Below are 21,376 nucleotides of genomic sequence, written 5' to 3' on the forward strand. Positions count from 1 at the left end.
TACTAAGGGTTAAGTGTAAGTGGATCTGGTTTCTATGAATAAGCCAGAGTTAAGAGAGCTTAAAAAATTCCCTTGATGCGATATGTTTCAGAAGCTGAAATCAAATACTGTAAGATACTGAGAACCTTTTGTGATCAGTGGTGTAACCTCCAGGCCCCAGGCACTGAGCATGTTCAGAATTTGAAAGGTTGATCCCAAAATGGCATAGAACAACAAAAGGAAGGTTATGAATCACACATCATAAAATGGCAAAACAAAATGCTGCAGCCTTATGCCTTGCTCGTGTGCTGCCCTTAATTAAAACGGTTTAGACACAGCTAATGTCAGTACCACCCTCATCTGTAGCCTATGGAATTAAAATTCTCTTTGACTATTATGATAGAGGAGCTGACTAGAAAAACGTGCTCAGGTGAATGCAACTCTGTGAGATATAAGATAATAAGGTAGAATTAGTCAGTTCTAAGTCATCTTTGCACCAAGTGATATATTTCTAAGTGTAGAAATGGCAACAGAAGGCAGAGCCAGCTGGCCCAAACCAGGAGTCCCTTCTAGTTCAAATTCAAACAAAGGCATGGTTCTGTGCATCTGTATACATGTCTTCTAAAATAAGGTGGTGTTTGAGGAGGAGAATAAGTCTTACACAATGTATTTCCTCTATAATCCAATTTTTTGCACTTAGTGTGTGGTTGCACATGAAAACGCTGAGATGGAAGATTTCTAATGGTTGACTGTCATATATTGGAAAAGCAAATTTTTGATGATTTCTTTGCACCGCATTACCACTCAGCTTTGTCATGTTTGCCCATTTGAGCTACCGTGCTGGAAATGAATGTTCTTTCAGTACTTAAACAAATAGATAACTACAAAGATATGTCAGTAGCCTTACTTTTTGCTTGTGCTGTTGCACTTGACACTAGTCAAGAAGTCAGCTTATTTTAATGCTAGGCAGAGTTTCAGGAAAAGGTAATATCTCTTTTGAGGTGAAACAGACATAGTTGGCAAAAACAGATGCACTTTCAGGCTTGGATCTGATGGAACCCTAAGCCTAAAAGCTTGTCTTTTTTCTCCAACTGTCTCAGCAGTTTTAATATTAGATATCATCTATCATCTCTCTTTCCCAAGCCTTACTTCCCTTTTAGGTTGTTTCAGTTGCAGTAGCCTTGACATTACTTTTTATACCCATATCTAAGTAGGAAATCAGGTTCTTTAAAGGGATAGCAGGGCCCTGACACATGCTGCTAGCTCTGCATCGCGTGCACGGTAAGGCTGGTGCAGCTGGTGTTGAACGTTGCACCTGCTGGATGCGCATCGTTTGTGCGTTCTGGGGCTCGGGCTGCGCGCCAACGCTGATCAATGCTATTGGCGTTTTGACTTTCAGTCTACAGTTCTGATCCTGTAGTGGCACTCCATCAGTTGAAACGCGTCCTTCGTTTTTCAGAGAAATGTTATGTGCTCTTTTGATCATTTATTACTTAGGATAGCACAGGGCTCCTTTTGCGTTGTGCTAGGAAATATCAGGTACGTCCACACAGTATAGTTAGATGGACACTCCTTTCCTCATCTCTAAGTAGGCCGCTGTGATCGATGCTGCCATGAGAATGCAATGCTGCCTTCCTCCTTCACAGCTAATAAGCTTTATTTCTCAGCAGGACCTATTAGATCGAGCAGAGAGCTGTGGTAGCGTGGCTGTACGGTTTCAGAATCTGAGCTGACTATGTTCAGACTGCTTAGGGTATGGTCAGAACGAGCTAGTAGTAGTTTGCCCTCTTATTTATAGACCTACTCATTTCACTGATGTATCATTTTTTTTAATCCTTTTTTTCTTTTTTTTCCATAGAAACACCCCAGCCCACTGACACACACAGTGACTCCATTGTCACAAGATAAAATTTATTTTTATTTAGATCTCTCATTTATGTTTCTCTAGCCCAGTGAGTCTGCTAGTCTAATAATAAATCTTTCACATATAATTCAGAGTAAATAGCTCCCATGATAGTTAATCATATATTAGACACAAAACATTTGCAAATAGAATTGAAACAGAATGTTCCTTTTTCAAAGATTAAGTGTGATCATGAAATTTAAAACCAGGGTATCTGAGCTGAGTGTCAGATTTAATTTTTACTTACTAAGAATATTAGTTAAGATATTTATTTAAGAATTTTGATGTTAAGAATTCATTCATTGCAAATATAAGTACCTTTGAAACCTTTGTTCTTAGTCGAAACAAAACGCTTTGCAGGATTATTAAATGCTACTCTGAGCTTTGTATCCCAAACAAGAGTTGGGTTCAAAAGCATCCCAGTGGATTGAACAGTAGATGGAAGAGCTCAAATACGGACCTGCTGTCTGACCTCAAACAAGTCACTGCGGTGTTTAATGCTTCCACTTTTCTTGATCGGTGTTGTAGAGATAATTATGCTTATATTACTTTCTAAAAATGAAAACAGGATTAATTTTTATTCTCTGTGGCATAACTTAAAGACTACTTTCATTATCAGAAGAAGTTTATAAGACGACTAATTTTGCAGTTGGTATTGTAGATTGAAAATTAGGGGGTCTGAATTTGATCCTTGATTCTGCCACAACTTTCCCATGTGACTTTGGGAAAGGTATCTGATCTCTTCATTTCTTGTTGTCCACTGGTATCTTTTTCTCTTATTCTTCACCTTATCTGTTTCTGGAAATTGTAAGTTCAAGATCTCTCTCTATGGATATGAATACCAGTAAAACAACCAAGTATAGAATTAAGTAAGGAAAGAGGAGAATTTGGTTATATCATGGATGAATGGACTTTAGACACCAAAGGCTGTCTCCTCATTTGCCAAACAGATCCATCCCTTCTTGACACTTTGATAATAATGAGGAATTTTTAAACTAGAAGGTAGTAATGGAAAACAGGCTCACATATTTTCCTGAATAGATCAAATACAGAAGAAATTAGTTTAGGTGGACCAAAACTGAAAGTGGACTATATGTTCTACTCGGTCTTTAAAACTGCAGTCACAATTTTACACCTAGATTTATGCATGTTGAAGATCATAGGTTTGTGTACACAAAAGTCCTTTGCATGTAGTTAAGCTCTTGAGTGTGTTCTATTTGTTCCATTGTTTTTAGTGAATATATAACCTTGAATGTGGAAAGTGGTAGGCACAGTTTTAGAGAGGACTTTCAATTAGGTTTCAAGTAGCTATTTCAAGTATGTAAACATTTCTGGAAGTTTCCTATAGAAACAAGGTGATTCAAGTGATCGATTCTATTGCAGTGTATAATGCAACTGGGTGTGGCAGAACGAGTGGCAGGAAATTTTTTCATAATCTACTTGGGTTTTTCTTTTTTTAATTACTCTTGTGAAACGTGCATGAATGTTTTTGTTCTCAGGAAGGAAAAGATAGATTTAGTGTCTGAAGAAAAATGTGTCTGCATCAACATGCAAGCAAGGAACCTTTTCTCCCCTCATTTACAGCTGGACTCATGTCAGATGTGTCACATCAGTAAATAAAGCTATACACTAGGAATGAAAAAAATCCTGCTGCTGATGGGTCAGGTGTCAGCACTGACAGCAGTGCAGATGGCTAGCAAACATTGACAATGATGAGTATGGGAGAAGGCTGAGAAACTTCAGCCATTTGTGAGATTTGTGACGCTATCAAAATTTCACTCGGAATGGTTCAGCTGATGTGCCATCCTTGTCAGGCTTTCTCCGTTGGGAGGGGGACTGTGGCTGGCATAGGAATTGCATGTTATATTTATACATGAGCTGAAACATCTTGGAGAAACAGTAAGCTGAACAATGCTTTCCTACCTTTGCAGTGCAAAGGAGATAGAAGAAAGCAGAAGACAGTCATATCCAGTATTTCTTCCAACTGGAAAAGAAATGCCATAAGGTGCAATTAGTTTTGATCATTCCAAACCGATTTCTGCACTGAGGGTGCTGATCAAATGTGTAATGAATCAAAAAGGGGCTTCTACACTGCTTCCCTGAGTGAGGTGGTTTTCCTGTTTGTTTCTTCTGTGCAAGTCCTTATTTTTCAAGTATTCATACAAATCTCCATCAGAATTGATAATTAGACAAGTAGGGAATCGCTGGAGTCTGCTACATCCAGTTGGCTTTTAGTCCTTGTATTTGTAGGCAGTTACCATGCCTATTCCAGTAACATTATTTTCATGGAACTTTAATGGAACTTTATTACAGTATTATTATTTCTGTAAATTATTTATTGAGCAGCAACTGTGAGGGTTAGGTAGACACATTTTAGGAACAGCAACACACATTTATCTTTCAGCTAGTTCAATATAGGAGTGCTCATTAGAGCACAATAGCAGCTTACATAGAGCTCTAACTTCTCCACTTGATGACCCATGAGCACCAAGAGATTTAAATGTTACGAATGATTTGATTTAGGATTTTTAGCAAAACTTTTCTGCTTAAACCCTGCAGTGCTGTCTGTTCTGGACGTTCAGTGTCTTTCTGCTTAGTTATGGCAAGTTGGCATGGACCACAGTCGAAACCGGTCTTAGTGTGAAGCTGTGCGTTCTAGTCTCTGCTTACCTCGACCCTCAATATTGCTTGATACATTCTGAAGGAAGAGTTTTATGCATGTTTCGGGAAGTGTGGCGTAGAGGGACTTTCAGGGCTGTTGACTTCTGAAGGCCTTTTCAGAGCTACCTGGAAATCCTTATGAGCCTCAGAGTTCAGATACTTTTCATCATGCTCCCATCCCATGTGCTACCTCCAAGTACAGCCCTGAGCACTCCCTGCAGGAGAGTTAGTTCGGGTCTACTTATATGGGTCCTATGCTGTCCTCATGTTGGAAAAGTCTCTCTTCATCTTCTAGTTATGTTAGTTTTCATACGCAGAGATGTGGAGTACCTTGCTGTAGAAACTTGGGGTAGATTTTTATCACTGGACTTAGACCTGTGCCCTGATGACAACAAGCAGCCTTTCTGGAGAGAATGCCGTGAGCATCTAGGCTTGGTTCCTGTTCTTCGAGGTGCAGACGCGGTCTGTGGCACTGTTATTGGCTTTGGACTGCAGTTCTTGAACCAAGCTAGTGTTGTGCGTTCTCTTTTTCTGTATATCCGTGACCTGTGTGATATAGCTAAATTTTATACCCCTGGTTTCCCCCTAACTGGCTTTCCAGTGTTCCGGCACTGACATCTGCAGAGGAGTGTTGTTTGTGTCAAACTGAGAGATCGATTTGGGAAAGGTGTCAGCAATATTAACAAATTATGCAAATTTCTTATTGTTTCAGCCTTGCTTAATTGTCAGTACATGAAGTTCAGCCTCATAGAGTTAACAGGAAGAGTGTTTGAGTCATGATTTGTAATGTAATTAAATAGTTCCTTTCTGCTGAAAGCAGCTTAAGGAGAGTGAATCCTTGTAATAGAAGAAAGCAGTGTGGAACACACAATGAAGAGCACCAGATGGGCAAGAAAGAAACCAGAGAACATAAATAATGATACAAGTAATGACATTTAGCAGTTGCTGAAGTATGTCCATTTGCATCAACAGGGATCCCTGCATAACTTGACCTGTGATCACGAAACCTGGCAGGCAGCTTGAATGCTTTGCTTGGTATGAAAGCTTACACAGAAGCTGCAGTGTATATAATGTGGTGCACTCGTTTTCTTTATGAGGAGTTGGCATAGTGACACAGTGACAGGATTTAGGCCATGCTTCAAACTGGAAGAGGTTCACTAGGAATACTAAAGATGACTGGAAGCCCCCTTAGCAACAAGCAGTGTGAAAACCCCTCCGTGTTGCCTGCTGGGGGCACTGCCCATTGCGCAGCCCTTCCTGCTAATCAGCATGATTCCAGTGTGGGAAAACTGATGCAGTTTAAAAGAACCATTTGTACTTATGCAGTGAGTCTAACGGTATTAGGCCAAATGGCATTGGCCTAATACCAATATTAGAGACTTAAACTCCTAGAATGTAGAAGATTTCAGATTCTTAGGTGGCTATAGCTTATTTCCCAAATGAACTGGGCATCTGAACATAGCAGGGAAAGAAAAAATCTCTGAGAAGAGATAGGTATCAGCTAGTCTGTCAATTGGAATACTCAGAGCTACCTCGTGTTTGCTTCTCTTATTTTTTTTTTTAGGATGACTCTTATCCAGAAGAGAGAAAATTTCAATTTTTTCTTCTAAAAAAAAATTGCTGCAAGGTTGACATATGCGTTAGGTTGTATAACAGTTTCATATGTTTCAACTTAACACAATCCAAGCTTCATGTTGCTTTAGGGTGAGAATTAAAGAAATGGGCTGCATCTTTCCCTGAGGTCTCTCAGTGCAGCATAGCACAACGTGAGTAACAGTATTACTCTAACATGATGCAATGCTGAAGATAAAACAGAGCAACTCAAATGGTCATTTTGGATTAGCCAGCTTGCGCACAGTGGCATACGTTGCTTAAATAGTGCTGTTCAAGCCGAGTCAAACTCAGAAAGGTATTTGGGATAGGTAGGTGATTATAAAGGGATTTCAAGTGCTTCTCTATTTTTCATTTTCAGCTGCTGCACAGCAACTGATTCCACCTTCCCTATAGGGGGGGGAAAGAAAAACAGCACTGAAAGAAGCTCAGAACAAACAAACCCCTTGGGAGGAATCTGTAAAATTATCTCCCCCTTCAGTCTCAGAGCTGTTGGTTATGTCTGTATTGCAAATTCCGGCAAGTCTGAGCCGGCTTTAAGGACCAAAGCTGCTCTCCATCCATCGTATAAGCCCTCAGGATGCAATCTAATGCAAGCTTTCACTGTGCAGCATATTGCCGGTAGGGAGAGAAAAGTACACGTGGCAGCAATGCTCATCCGTGCAGTTGCTTTGGCCTTGGTTTGTGCAAGGCTGAGTGCGCTGCAGTCATGTAGACGGCTGTTCATAAGCACAGTGTGGACTCTCTTTAAGCCTACACTGCAGCCAGAAAAGCAGACCAACCGGATGCAGAGCACAGCCCGTAGTGCTTCAGCTTGCTCTCCACCCTGCCGGAGCAGTGAGGCAGGTTAATCCCAGGATCCCAGGGAGCTGGAGTGCTCCATACACAAAGCCTCTGTCTTATCAGTGTCTCTAACCCTAGCTTGGCTCTGGTTCCTTGTCCTGTCCAGAGCGAGGCTTCCCAAAGTCCCTGTACAAGTGCAGGCAACATACTTGATAATTATCATTTGGCTAAGAAAGGCTGTGAGCTACAGCAGCAGCGTTATAGATGTGAGGCTACCTGCGACTCCATGGAGGGAAGGTGCTCATTGGTCTTGAGAATGTTTTAGCTTCCCCATCGTTCTTGGAAAAGATGATAGTTTACAAAGGTAGCTCCTTCACCTTCGGCAGAGACGCCAAATACTGTGAGAGCAGGCCAGCAGGTATGCTGGGAGTAGGCCATGCAGTGTCTGGTGCTTGCCAGACAGGCAAGATTCTTACCCAAAGCTTCCAATGCCAGAACTGGCACCAGTTCAGGACATCAGCCTCTTTTTACAAGTGCAGGCATTTCTCCTGCCCCCTTCCCTCCCCCCCCTTTTTTTTAAGTTGACTTAGTACAAATAACGAATTCCAGACGACTATTTACATAAATTATGATAGCTTTCATTTCTGGCCAAAATTGCTTCCACCTGGTAAATATTCTTGTTATATGTTGTCAAATCTTTCTAGCATTCAGATGCAGCAGTGCAGTTGTCTTCCAAACATCGTTTTGTGACGCTGGGATTCTTTTGCTGAGAAAGCAGGTGACTGGCTAGTCACAATTTAGTTGTTCCTTGGCAATTAGGCAGAAAGAGTAGTCCGCTATTTAGGGACTGCTGATGATATTATTTGACAGTTTTTAACTTGTGAGTACTGAGCATCATTGAAACTGTAATAAGTGCTTTTATCGTCCTTACTCTTTACTGTAAAGCAAACATTTCCTACTTAGAATAATGAACAATGGATCTGGGAGATTTTGCCTCAGTGGCTACCTGGTCATGCACTTTGGATTATGTTCTCTCTCTGCAAAGAAAAGTCTTTTTCCGACCAGCAAAGATTCTGCAGGGAGATAAACTGTAATAGCATACTGGAACTGTGGTCAGGGATCATTACAGCCAGCAATGCCTAAAGCATTTTAACTCTAGAGCAATGAAGCTCCAAGTGGAGGAACAGCTAATGTGGGGGCACAAGGCTTCTGAACAGGTCACCCTTCCTACTTATTTTCTTCTGTAGGGAATTAACCACTTTCCCTCAAAAAGCAAAAGGCAGAGGCAATTTTTTCAAATCACAGAATTTCTACCTTCTATCTTGATAGAAGGGCTTTTTTTCCATTAATTTGTTCACAATATGTCTGTATATGGTACAACTTTAGAACCGGAATGGAGAATAATTTTATGGTGTGAAAGCCAGATAGGTTTTCCATATTTTCACTTGCACCTTACTGTCCCTGCTGGTAACAAACCAAACCCCACAACAGACAGACTTCTGAAATTAAATTGCAGACTATATCTGGATCTGGAGAATTGGCTGCTTTCTTTTCTTAGCAAATGAGTGAGCAGATCTACCCTTGACTCCCTGGATGACTTTGAGCAAGCCGCGCAAACCCTGATGCCACAGAGTGCCAAAGAACATATCTACCTTTAATTCTGTATTAACGTATCTCCTTCCTGTATCTTTTGCCCTGCCCTGGAAAAGGTTTCTTGCTGTGCATTGTGTGGTGACTGTAACTAGCCTCTAGGATCTCCTGTACTAAGTATCAATCATTTATAAAACAAGTAAAGGAGCCAACCCCCATGTTTTTACAGAGGCATACCGATAATCTGCTTTGGTGCCAGCTGTATGGTTATCACCAATCTGTCAGTCCCCGTCTACTGAAATCTTTACATTACGTGTGAATCTGACTCTTTTTTTTTGGAGAAATGGAAAAAGTAAGTTTCTGATTCTTGTGAGAAAAGCTTTAGGACAGACACTGAATATTCCCTATAGACTCTTATGCCTAGATGGCAAATGAAAACCATATTTATTACTTAAAAGAAGAAATAAGTCCTCATGAGATGGACATTAATGTCATGTCCAGGAGTACGAGAAAGGGAGGTGATTGGATGCCATTTGTTAGAGTAAAGTTGGTATTGCCGTATTTCTGAGATCCCAGGGGTATTAGTGTTGAATTCAGTTCACCTAGCAGTTTTGCAGTTCAGTGACCTCCTTTATATTATTACAGTACAATTAAAAATAAATAGAGTTCTCCTCCCTCTTCAGTATTAGTTAAATTCTCCATATGCTGGTAGGCTAAATGGGTATTGAACTGTTTAACTTTAATTAAACAGCAGAGTCTGGGGAGAAGCCAGGAGCACACTGTCAAATTAAAGCAGTCGCCTGTGTAAACAGCTTCCCATAAATCAGATTCCCTTGTATACATAACAGTTGTTAATTGAATAATTACCTAAATTTCATCTCTTAATTTTTTCCTTAGGAAACACATTAAATTTACTTGGAAGCATTGGATTTTGCAGCATGTTTTAATTTAACAAAGCTGAAGGCACAATATAATTTGTTAGCAGGTATGCAGAAACTTTCATGGATTTATGGCTAAGGCTTAGAAGGGGAAGTCAGAAGGAGAGCGTATATGAGTAAAGGAGTTAGGGAACTTTTTGAGAACCATTTCTATGTAACAGTTGTTAAGTCAGTGTTATAGGTATGGGTTGTGTCGATAAGAATCTAGAAGAAGATTTAGCAAGGCAAAAATGGGACCCACTGAAATCTGAGAAGTCTCCTCTTCATTTCAATAGTATTTTTATCATGTCTTTCATTCTGTGACAGGCCTCCCACAGGGAAGCCCAAGTCATGTTTGGGTCCTTTGGCAATCTTTGCAGTACACCAGTAATAAATCTTTAAGATGCCTTTTGTATCATACAGTATATTTCATTCAGAAACGTCTGTGCAATATGGTGAAAATCAGAGCCAAATGGATGCCGCTCTTAAAGCGAGGAAATCAGGAAGAAATAAGCCTGCTGCTTTCCTCGTGGAAGGAGTAAACGTGCACTGCATTTGCAGCGTGCAGCATCTGTACGGCAGTATCCCTGCCTTATGGCAGACTTATGGGTGTTTTCTATAGATGAGCCTAATTTGTCTGCAGAAACGTTCAAAGATGCCTCTTCCTCAGAATAGGAACTGTTTAACAATTTCACTTGAAGAGTGGAGTTAGACAGCATTCAGAAACCAACACTTATATGGGAAATATTTGCTTCATATTTTCTTCACTTGCTCTGCTCTGCTCTATTGGAACTCTTCCTGGGAGGAGTGAAACCATGTCTGCCTGCAAAACTGTTTTAAGCAAGCTGCAATTCATGGGCTGCTGTTTCCAATGTGGAAATCAACTCACCTAATTTCAGATATATTCATAGAAGGTAATGGGCACTTCTACAGCATAGTTCATCGCTGTGATTAACTTCTGTAAAGGGAGTCCAACTCATCATTAGCATCTCTGCTGTAGAAGTGTACATCTGGTCAGATGAATCCCGTATGCCTTGGTTTTGGGAAGTGATTCAAAGCAATCCATCATGCTGCAGATTGTGGCAGCACAACATGGGCATCAAGCCTGATGTTTTCTGGTCAGTAGCAGGCAATTCTCAATGTGCACGGAATATAAAGCCTGATCTTTCTTGAGCTGTTCATGTTTGCCATTTTTTCCTATATGGAACAATAAATCTGCTGCTCGCTGTCGGCTTAGGAGGAGAAAATATATTTCTTTGTGAAAGCTCCTTACCTTCTCCGAGGTTCTGTCTCTGTCCCTTGGATATATAAATATGAAGAAATGTTTTGTTGCTGTGAAATCCCTCTCTCCACGGAGATATTCTTCTCTTTGCTTATCTCTGCATGAGTTGCGTATCAGAGTCCTTTGCAAAGGTGTAGTTTGGACGTAAAAGCCACAGCCTCAGGGGCAGGATTTAATATATAGCTCTACCAATGGTTTCTCAAAGTCCCCGTGGCTCACATGATGCCATCTGCCCTTCCTATCTTCTGGGAAAGACCAGTAAATCACCACTGTCTCACTTCCCCTCCAGCTCCACAGGCAAATATGTCTGTACCTTTCAGGTTACACCATCTACAGAGCGTAGAGTGGAATTTTGAAACTAGGAGCACGTAGCCCTGTGCCCTGATTCAAGGTCTTCAAGGCCATTCAAGGTGAGAAGTCCTCATTGCGTAATTGTGAAACTATAGCATGAGGAGCCCCGACCTAACTACAGCTCGCATTGTTGCTGAAAACGGGCCTTATTTCTGTGAAGATACGTGTGTTAATGAGAGACAGGTGAAGAGAAGTGGACTGAGAGAAGTCTGTGGGGAAGCACTACTCAGAACATCTGGCACACAAGGCTGTATCACCTGGAGAAAAAGCTGAGACACACACACTGGAATCTGCAAGCGAGGCCATACTCTCCTGTTTTCTATTGCTTTGGGCAACAAAAAAAGCAACAAGAATGAGTATAAGCTTAGCAAATATGACCTGTGAAGAAAATTAAACAAACTGAAGTTCTTTATAATAATCAAGAAAAGTCTGAGCAAAGCATGGCAGGTAATCGGATATCTGAAATACTGCAAGAAGCAATAATCTACTTTCCACACCCCTGGTGAGTAGGGCAAGGATTAAGAGGCTTAACAGGAAACAAAGGTGAAGAGAGGAAGAGGCTGAATGAAGATATTTCCGAGTCTCCAGCACTGGAGTTCCTTAAGAACAGATTAGACAGGCACCTGCTAGGAATGACGAAGGTGTGCTTCGACCTGTCTGGGGAAGGGGGAGAGGTTTTCCAGGCCTCCCGTTCTACTGCTGGGCATGTCTGTGGCATTCAGGATGACACAACTTCCTTCCAGTTTTCAGTTTTGTGTGTCCAGTTTTCAGATGAGATATTAAAGCCAGAATGGCCCATGTTTTGGGGTGCAGAGCAGGTATCTCATGAGCTAACCTGAAAACAGGTAACTGAAGCAGTAATATCGTAATGCTTTTAACCTGGATGGAAATAGCTGTCTTACCAAGCGTGATCATGCTGCTCCTAGTGTGATCCTTTGTTCAGGAGCTGTGTGGTATCTTTATAACACAAAACTGTAGTGAACAGTCTGACTGTTGCGTTCCTGGTAACGGTTCAGTACTTAATGCTTAAGAATCTTACACGGCAACAAAGAAACGTAACTTTTTTTTTTTTTCCCCAACATACTGACATATCTGGCAGTAGAAGTTTTTCCTTAACCAGCCCAAACAAGATGTGATATTAGGGAAGAATCTCAGCTCCTGCTATTCACACACAGGTATTTTTCTCTGTCACTGTTCAGAAATTCTGAGTTCCCTGAAGTCCTCAGTTTCAAAACAAGGACTTCCCATGTATTTCAAATCATTCTTTTGTGTGAAAACCTGCTAATATTGATGTAAGTTTTGTTCTTTATAAAAATAATGATTTTTTATCACTCTTCAATGAGGTTAAAAAGACATCAGACTCTGCTCTTTTCAGTATATTGAAAACACAAATACACGTAAAACACTTCAAATTGTTGAGCGTACAGTAGCTGGAAGAAACCTCAATTGTCTGAATTATACACTAGTATCAGATTGTAGCAACCAGTATTATCTGTATTGTATATAGACTGCTGAAAGGGAAAGTACTAACTGATGAATGCAGTAAATTAGCAATGTTTTCTGCAGTGCTTGAAATAATCAATGTACGCTGGTGTATACAGGAAACAAAAATAGAAGCCAAATTGCCGGTTTGTGTTCTTTCTTTAAATCACCCAGAAATGGCAAACGAGAGGGAGGGATTTTTCCCATCTAATAGGGGTAGCAAAAGTATCCACTACTGAAAATGATGGGTGTATTGTATTGGGCCTGCATGGCTGTGGCAGGGATTTTAGATGCTGCTGAGGGCTGATCAGTGCGCACGGCTCTGCAGCATCTCACACTGCTGAGGCTTTGGAGCGCGCTGGGGACAGGCCGGAGGGAGGCACTTCGGAGCAGGCTCCCCGCTGAGCGCAGCCGGGTCGCCCGCAGCGAGTGCTGCTCCGAGGGGGCCTCGCTGGGGCCGTGGCTTAGCACGTGTAACAGGCAGCCCACCTGGGTGGCTGAGGCGGGGGCGACAGCTAGCGTTAGCAGCGGGTGTTTTCATGGAGGCTGCGTGGGGTCTTTGGTGATGAGAGAGGCTCTGCGTGGTGACGTTTGGACCGGACCTGGAAGCGTTCGATGTCGTCTGTTGCCTAGGCGAGGGAGCAAACCTGATGCGCGCGAATCAAAGTGTAAAGTTAATTTACATTTGACTCCTGAATATCAGGTTTGCCTTTTCTGTTATTTTCAAAGAGTTATTCTACAATCAAGAAAAACTATGGAAAGCGATATGCACTGTGTTTGTTTTTTGCATTATATTTTTAAGAACAGCTGGCAGCAGTGAAGGGTAACTCATACTTAAGAAACTCATAAACCAAGATTGTAACAATTTTGAGCAATATATAGGGTTTATTTAATGAGTTTGGGTAATATGGAATGAAAGTTGTTCCCAGAGAGCCCCAGTCAGCTAGAATATTGAACGGGAAAGCAGGCTGTAAATTGTGTTTTTAACTAATGTCATATGGCTATTACTTTTTATAGAATACAATTTCCTTCATAGAGAAGGAATATGGAAAACTGTCATTATGCAAATACCTTGAGGGATCTGACCAAATGCATTTCAGCTTGAATGAGTCCTTTCAGGATGGTATGTACGCTGTGACTCTGTGTACATAGTAAGCAATAGCCTTAAAAGAGTAACTCTTCTGGGGTCTCTTAACTTTCCTGTTATGGTTACACCTATATGTTTAGATTTCTGTGTAGTGAAACAAATGGCAATAATTAGCGTGATTAGGCACTTCTTATTGATAGTTCTCAGTAGCACTATTTTCCTTGATTTAGATAAATTATGGTGGATGATACAAATTAGCCTTTTCTAAATTAATGTACTTAGAATTAAATGTGGAGACAAATACCAACGCATTTTCAAGCCAGTGGGCAAAATGTGAGTGCTGTCTGGTGTCTGTACATCGCATAGTTGAAGGTGCAAATGTTGGCAAGTGGTTTGATCTTTGCCCAGCAGGAAAGCTGAGAGGCAGGATGAAAACTTTTCAGTCAATTGGGGCATCAGAATTTGATGCAAATATTTGAAACGTCTGATGACATTTGATCTCGAGACCAAAAATTCTTGCCAGCTATGCTCTGTCCTGGGGCCAAAGTGGTGGCTTCAGGCCTCTCTTAAAAAAAAGAGGTATGCTCATTCTGTAAAACCAAGAGCCTGGCTCTTCTCGCGACTTTCCTGGTATTCTGAGCCGGTAGGCAAGAGACTGCCTGGTTGTAGTTGATGCTTCTGAAGAAGCTTTTACCGTGGCCGCTGCCTGTTTTCTCCCGGGCCAGCGAGAAAGGCATTTCAGTTACTGGTGTTATTCAGCTGACACTTTTAAAAGTACAGACTTCACTTGAAAATAACAGAAAAAGAAACTATGAATACAAAGAACAAAGAGTTTATCTCAGCAAAAAAGAATGCGGTTGACTTTGTGGTGCACTCTTTAGAGTGACTTTTTTTTTTCCCCTAATGCTTGAAAGACTCTTGCAGTAGCTGTGCTGGTAAGCATTTTATGCATGAGAACTTTACTAGGGCCATATATAACCAAAGGTAGCTATCTGGGTTTTTTATGGTGATGAATATAGCGGTCTTATATTAAGAAAGGCATTTTTTTCAGCAATGAAACAGTAACCTTCATTTATTCCAGGCTTCTCCCAAATCTGTCACTTCTCAAACTTGCATCAGGAAGAGTATTTTAATATTCAGTGTTAGCAAGCATAGGCGCAACATCAAAATTATACTTATTAGCACGTGCTTAATATTTAATTATAAAATCAAATAATCATGAAGGCACAGTTTGAGATTGGATTTACCAACCTGAAACTCTTTTCAGATCAATTTTGCTCCATGTCTCAAAGTCTCCAGTGTTTTTATCCAACTTTTGAGTTCTGCCATGAGATATGGATGTTTTCTTTGAGAGATATGAACTGTAAATTCTAGTGGTGTTGAGTTAATGCTTGAATTTTTCTGGCAACTTACTCTTTCTATTCATTCCCATAACTGATGGCAAATATTGAGTAACAAATTGAGTAAAATGGACTTGTAGGAGAACTTGAATGAAAGAAGATTATGCGTTATTTAGGTCTGCTGATATTTGGGGAATAATTGTTAGTAAGCTAATATCACTAAATAAGTAACCGTTTTGTGACAAATTATTCTAAATAACCAAGTGCCTGATTTCAGTCTAATTGAAATCCCATTGGCTGAAAGGAGTAGAAACAACAGAGCAGTTCCATGCAAAGGAAAGAAGGAATAAAGGATTCCTCAGGGATCAGGTGAGAGGTTTCTCTGGAGAGCCCAAAGCTTTATCCCGAGTCCTGCCTTTTCTTCCATCCCAGTGTTGTTCTGGTGCCGTGGGCCCGCGGCGAGGGGCCAGGCTGTTGATGTGCTCTAGGGCTGCGATGCCGTGGGCCCGCGGCAAAAGGCACGGGCCACCAGTTCTGCTTTGCTTTGCTAAAGCCCCTTCCGTCTCCGAACCGCCGTCCCAGGCAAGTCCAGCCTGGCAAAATAAGGCTTCAGTTAGTGGCTAGACAAGATGGCAGCATGATGGGACTCTGAGCTCTTTGCTCTGAAATTCCCTTAGGAGAGATGTTATGGTATTTATATTTAATATAGACACGCTGGACTGTGCTGGCAGTAGTGAACTGAATGCGGTGGAGGAAATCAACACGCAGACAGCCGCGTGCCAAGTGTCCCGTGCATCTCTGTCAGAGAGACGAGGCAACTCTGTCACCCTTTCATGAGCTATAACTGAAGGCCTATAGAGGTGGTAATTACAAATACCATCTGCACCACACAGACTCATTTGTTTATCATCAGAGCAAGTATATTGATCGTTGCTAAAGTATTAAACTTATCTTTGGAGAGGAATAGGAGAGTCAGATTAGTAAAGGCTGGCATGCATTGTAAAATGCACTTCTCCATGAAAGTCAGGTTGCATAAGTACAGAAATGACAAATGAAATTACTCTTTTTGCACTCAGTTGACCTAGTAGTGTTATCCTGGGAGAAAAAGCATCTCTGAGAAATCCACTTTGGATTTTTATTACTCAGCTCTTTCTTCATATTTTGAAGCCGTTTGAGTCACTTTCTGTGTTCAACTGTCTATGTACAGCTTTGAGATTTAATATGCCCTGTGGATTAGGAACCTGACTTCGGTGGAATTCGTGATATGAAACTAGTGGGATGGAATTGTAATGAACATCTAGTGAATAAAACTGTACAACAGAGATGATGGTTCAAAGCTTGTTTAAGGAAAGGACAAGGTAGGGCATGCTTGAAGTAGGCCAGTGCAAATCAGGAATTCCAGGAGCGCTGTTCTTGGAATGATTTCCTGTTTATGTTGATGTAAACAAACAGAATTTGATCTTTTAGGCATTGCCGTGGTATCAGATGGCGCATTTCTCTGCCACAGGTTGCAGAACACTTGCCTTTTCAGTCTGAACTGGTCTTTTGCGTACTCTTAGAGCGCAATTGCTCTTAGAAACAATTAATTTTTACTTAATTTTTAGATAACTTATAGTGATTATCAGTTTTCTTTACAAGCTCTCTATTTTGTAGTAACAGTTTTTACAGAGCCAGGGCAAGGAATATACCACACAGGCTCTGTTTATCTCTATTTTGTAGTAACAGTTTTTACAGAGCCAGGGCAAGGAATATACCACACAGGCTCTGTTTATCTCATGCTGGATTCAATGAACTATTGATGTGGCTACAGCAAGGACCGAAGTTTCTTTTACTCAGTTCTAGTGAGTTTTCATCGGTACTATATGTAGAAGAATACAGTGTATCAAAATGCTTAAAAATCTTGCCTAGCTCAAATACTCATCAGAAAAATTTGGATGGTTATCAGAGGCTTAGCAAATCAGAGGCTTCTCTCTCCCAAAATTAAGACCCATTCTCACAAACACCTACTGCATATGGATAAGGTTACTCATGCAAACATTCCCATTAAACAGCTGAGTCTTCTATTTGATTGTTTGTGTTTGGCATGCAGATGAATCCAGCAGATGAAAATAAGGTTATCCACTTGCTATTAGACTGGCATTTTCGTAAGCTTTTCTTTCTGGTACAGAGTAGGAAATAAGAAGACAAATGCTCAGCTGTTAGGTAGCATCATATCTAAATTATCTTCAGTGGTTTTGTGTCACTTTATACCAAGCTGAAGATCTGGTACATCAGTTTTCCCCCTGTGGGTGTCTTTTTAGCACAGTATATCTCATTCTTCTTTATTTTCAGATATTTTTTGAGACTTTGGTGGTTGATTTTAAAATGGACCCATATTTGTGCTCTTTCTTCAAATGAGTAGTAGATTGTAAGATAACTTGATATCACTTCCAAAGATGCCCGTTATTGAAAGACATAAATTCAGAGATTAGCTCACATATTTAGCATATTCCAAGCTGATTATTATAAATTACTTCTCAGAATTAATGATACGAAAAAGTTACAGGTGTTTAGCTATTGCTCAGCATCTTCCGGAGTTCAGTCATATAATGATGAAGGTTTAGCTGGGTGATTATTTGAAAAGCAAGTTTTTTCTTACAGTTCTAAAATACCTGCCTATTTGCCATAGTTATCACAGAGATGAAGAGACAATTGACAAACATTCCTTTTCTCCTATGGCTGCTGCTTTGCAAACTAACCTGGAGATTTTAGTAGAGTTTAATAGCATTTTGTGTTTTGCCTAGAAAGTGCACAAAACAAGGGACACCACCAAAGAGCTGAAGATAACTTGTACCACCCACTGATGCCATCTTTTCAGATTTGATCTGAATTGTGATCTTTGTTTTCTTCAGAATATGCCAGGCAGCTTTGACAGGTTCAAGTATTCCCTAACAGATCAGTAATTACAAGATACTACAAGAATTCAGTCCGTTTAAAAAAGAAAGAAACAAAAACCCTCACCCTCCTTGCCCTAGATGCCAGTTATCAGATGTGGCTGTTTAAGTGTTCACGCAATCAGAGGAATAGTCAGAATTGACTCTCTGATAAAATGGGAGACCCAACTTTAAATATGGAGATATTTTCAAATCTCTATGATCAGAAGAAGCCTTTAATCACTTAGTTTTAGCCTCAGTTTAGATTTTCATGCATGCCAATTAGTAGAACCTTGTTTTCTAAAGATACAATCTTTCCTATTTTGAAAGCTTGACAGTTCTAATGCTTTAAAGTTATTGAAGCTGACATGTCTCCTCAAGAAGACTGTTGAATATGTCAGATTCTTCATTCTTTTATCCTCTCTATCATATAATGACTCCAAAAAAAATTACTCAATGAGTTTTTTTTTTTTAAAAACCTTTCTTTAACTTGCCAATTATCATAAAGATTTTTACTTATGGTAGGAATTTCTCTTTAGAAACAGAAGAGCTAATTAAAAATATTAGATATTTTTAATATCCTGAAATATGTATTCTGGTGCAGTACAGAGCATTTGCAGGTGGTCATGTCAACTTTGGTTGGAGAGAAGATTAACTTGTCACACTGAATGCTGAAAAGATATCATGCTTCCCACAATACAGCCAGCCTCCCTGAATGACATGCTGACTGCACGGGTGCTCAGTTCACAAACTGTATCGCGCCAGACGCTCTGACAAGTCTGTCATTCCTAACTCGAGGTGAAAGCAACCCACTGTGTACCTCTGTTAGAAAGAAACCTTCCTTGCTGATTTCCTTTCCAGCCTCTTATCTTGCCCCCTTGTTGGGGCCACTTTGACAATTCTTCCCGATTTTGAGCAGAACTCTGGAAGAAGTCCAGCCACTGCAGAAAAATAAATGGCAGGTCCAACAAGATCAGTAGTAGCATCTCTTGGCCTTGCTGATTTGAGACTGACACTTATTTTGAAGGAAACAAGGGGATTCAATGGGAGGGTTCAGCTAGAAGAAGTCAGATGATATTATTGAAATTGCATATAACCAAGCCAGGCTGTGTTTAGAAATGAGTTAAACTTCATCACAGTGCCTATTCACGATGTGTAAATGTCAGTATTCTCACCTGCCGTGCTACTTCTCGTGGGAGGTTATCGATCTTGTGCCTGACCTGCACTGCATGTTAGGGAGGGGAGGTGGTTTGTGGTAAAAATAAAATTATCTTTTCTTCTCAGAGATGTTCTGCTCCAATGCGCTGAGACACTGATTTGCGTGCTCAAGAAATGGCATTCTGAGAAAAGGCCAGAATACCTTGTTTCCAGGGATTATTCACTATTTGGATAGATAAAGAACCATCCTTCATGCTGACACGGTTCAATTTATAAACTGGACCTTCTTTTTATTATAGTGTTTTCCCTAATCTACCTACAAGCAAGCCTCATTTTCCTGGCACCTGAATGCTAGTAATTTTGTTAAACGTTTTTTTTCCATTGAGGTCCCAATTAGTTTAAGTTAATTGGCAGATTTGGCACAAATTGTCAGTCTCTTCTCTGCAGAAGGCCAAAGATGGACTAGCAGAGACTTCTTAGATTAATATTCTTAGACTAGCATTCTTTGGAAACATGTATTGAAAAGTTAGCAGAGAATGGGAGGGTATCAGGACCTCACCTGCCTTCTAACTGTTGTATCTATTTGAGCTAGACCTTCTCTTTAGCATGACATAAGTCACACCTTACAAGAACTGTTAAAATGATACCAATGCTAGTTTGAACTTAGCTCAGTGTAAACAAATAGCTGCATTTTCAGACAAATGCGATGTGGGTATGATTCAGTTCCTGCCCTAAACCTTTTTGAGGCATTGCTCCCTGACTTAGTGATGGATGAAGTGATAGTTGTACTTGCAGGATCGAAGCTACTATTTGTCATCAATTCTGCAGAGTTTTACTAAAGTTAGTAAACTATGCAGAGACTTGCCGTACAACTTCAAAGTCTTTTGCAGCAGGTCAAAGCAAGACTAGAACTGCAGTATTTGGATTTAATAATGTTTTACAGTCAATTTGCTGTCCCTTCTGACTGGTGTGAATTGCTATGGGAGCACCAGCACAGTAGTGGAAAGATTATAAAATTTAGTGGGATCTACTGAGCTGAAGGCAAATACATGAATGGCTGATAACAGGACAGTTAGTTTTCTTTTTCTCTTTTTCTTCGTTTTCTTTAAAGGAAGTCATATATTGATTACTGTGGGTGTTTGAATAGTAGGTGATTTATAATAAATTTAAATTGAGGGACTAGATGAGTAAGAACATCAGGATTTGATTTCAACACGCTCATTTAACAAGTTGTAGTTTCCTGTGTGTTTCACATGCTTAGTCATAGCAAGAAGACTGTGCTTATTATTCTGTTGAGGGATAGCAACAGGGTATTATGCATGAACAATCTAGATTTCCAATTAAAAACAAACAAGAGATGCAAACTCATACAGTCAAACTTGTGTTTAATCTAGGAAGATTTAATTTGCTAATACTCGTAATCCACCACATCTGCATATGAAATGCCAGGTAAATATCCCGTTGAAGGCAATTGATATGAAAATATAAACAAAAGCAACCTTGATATATGACTTAGAAAGCCTTTTGAGTGATTTTAAAAATATATACTCTCTAATTGCCTTCTTTCATTGGAAAGGTGCTGTTGCAGAATGTAAAATTTCACTGTAGTTTCTCACTGCTGTATACAAAAATGAATAATGTGGCTTAGAGTGTACTTATTCCACTCATTTAGCTGTAGTATTCTTCCACGCTTGCATGATAGCGTGGAAAGTTTTGCCCTCCTCCTTTTAGCCTGCTGAGAAGTTGGGAGATAATCAATAACTAGCTGAAATTCGTGCTTTTCTGAGGGGAGGGCTGGGGGAGATGCCCAGCGTCCTTGTAAGCTCCCTGGGGGACGCGCTGGGCTTCTGAATTGTGCTTGTGTCGCTCCATGTTTCTAATTTAGAAAACCTGAAGCAGGCAAAGGAAATCCTCTTCAGAAAGAGCCGAAGGTGGACATATGGCCAAAGCATAGTTTTCTGAGTCTTCTCTCGTACAGCTAGCGTGAATGAGATATAGCTGTCGTAAATTAGTGGGTTGCACGAGTTTAATGTTATAGTTTGAGAGTACAGTTCTAAGTGTGGGAAGCTGATATTTTCGAACTAAGTTACTTACTTACAGATGCTGATATCTTTAGAACATAATGTTTATGGTATGTTAAGTTAAATAAAGCTTCTCAAGTCTTTTATTGGTATACTATTATTTTTTTAAATAGAAATAGTAATTCATAGAAACATCTTAAAAGAGGACTGACAGAGGGTTTGCATTACTAAAGAAAAATAGGAAGAATAAAGAATGACGTATGTAAACTTAGAGAGAGTATATGAATCTGTGCCAGTTT

The sequence above is a fragment of the Struthio camelus genome, chromosome 14 (genome assembly GCF_040807025.1).
Source record: "Struthio camelus isolate bStrCam1 chromosome 14, bStrCam1.hap1, whole genome shotgun sequence".
NCBI classification, from domain to species: domain Eukaryota; kingdom Metazoa; phylum Chordata; class Aves; order Struthioniformes; family Struthionidae; genus Struthio; species Struthio camelus.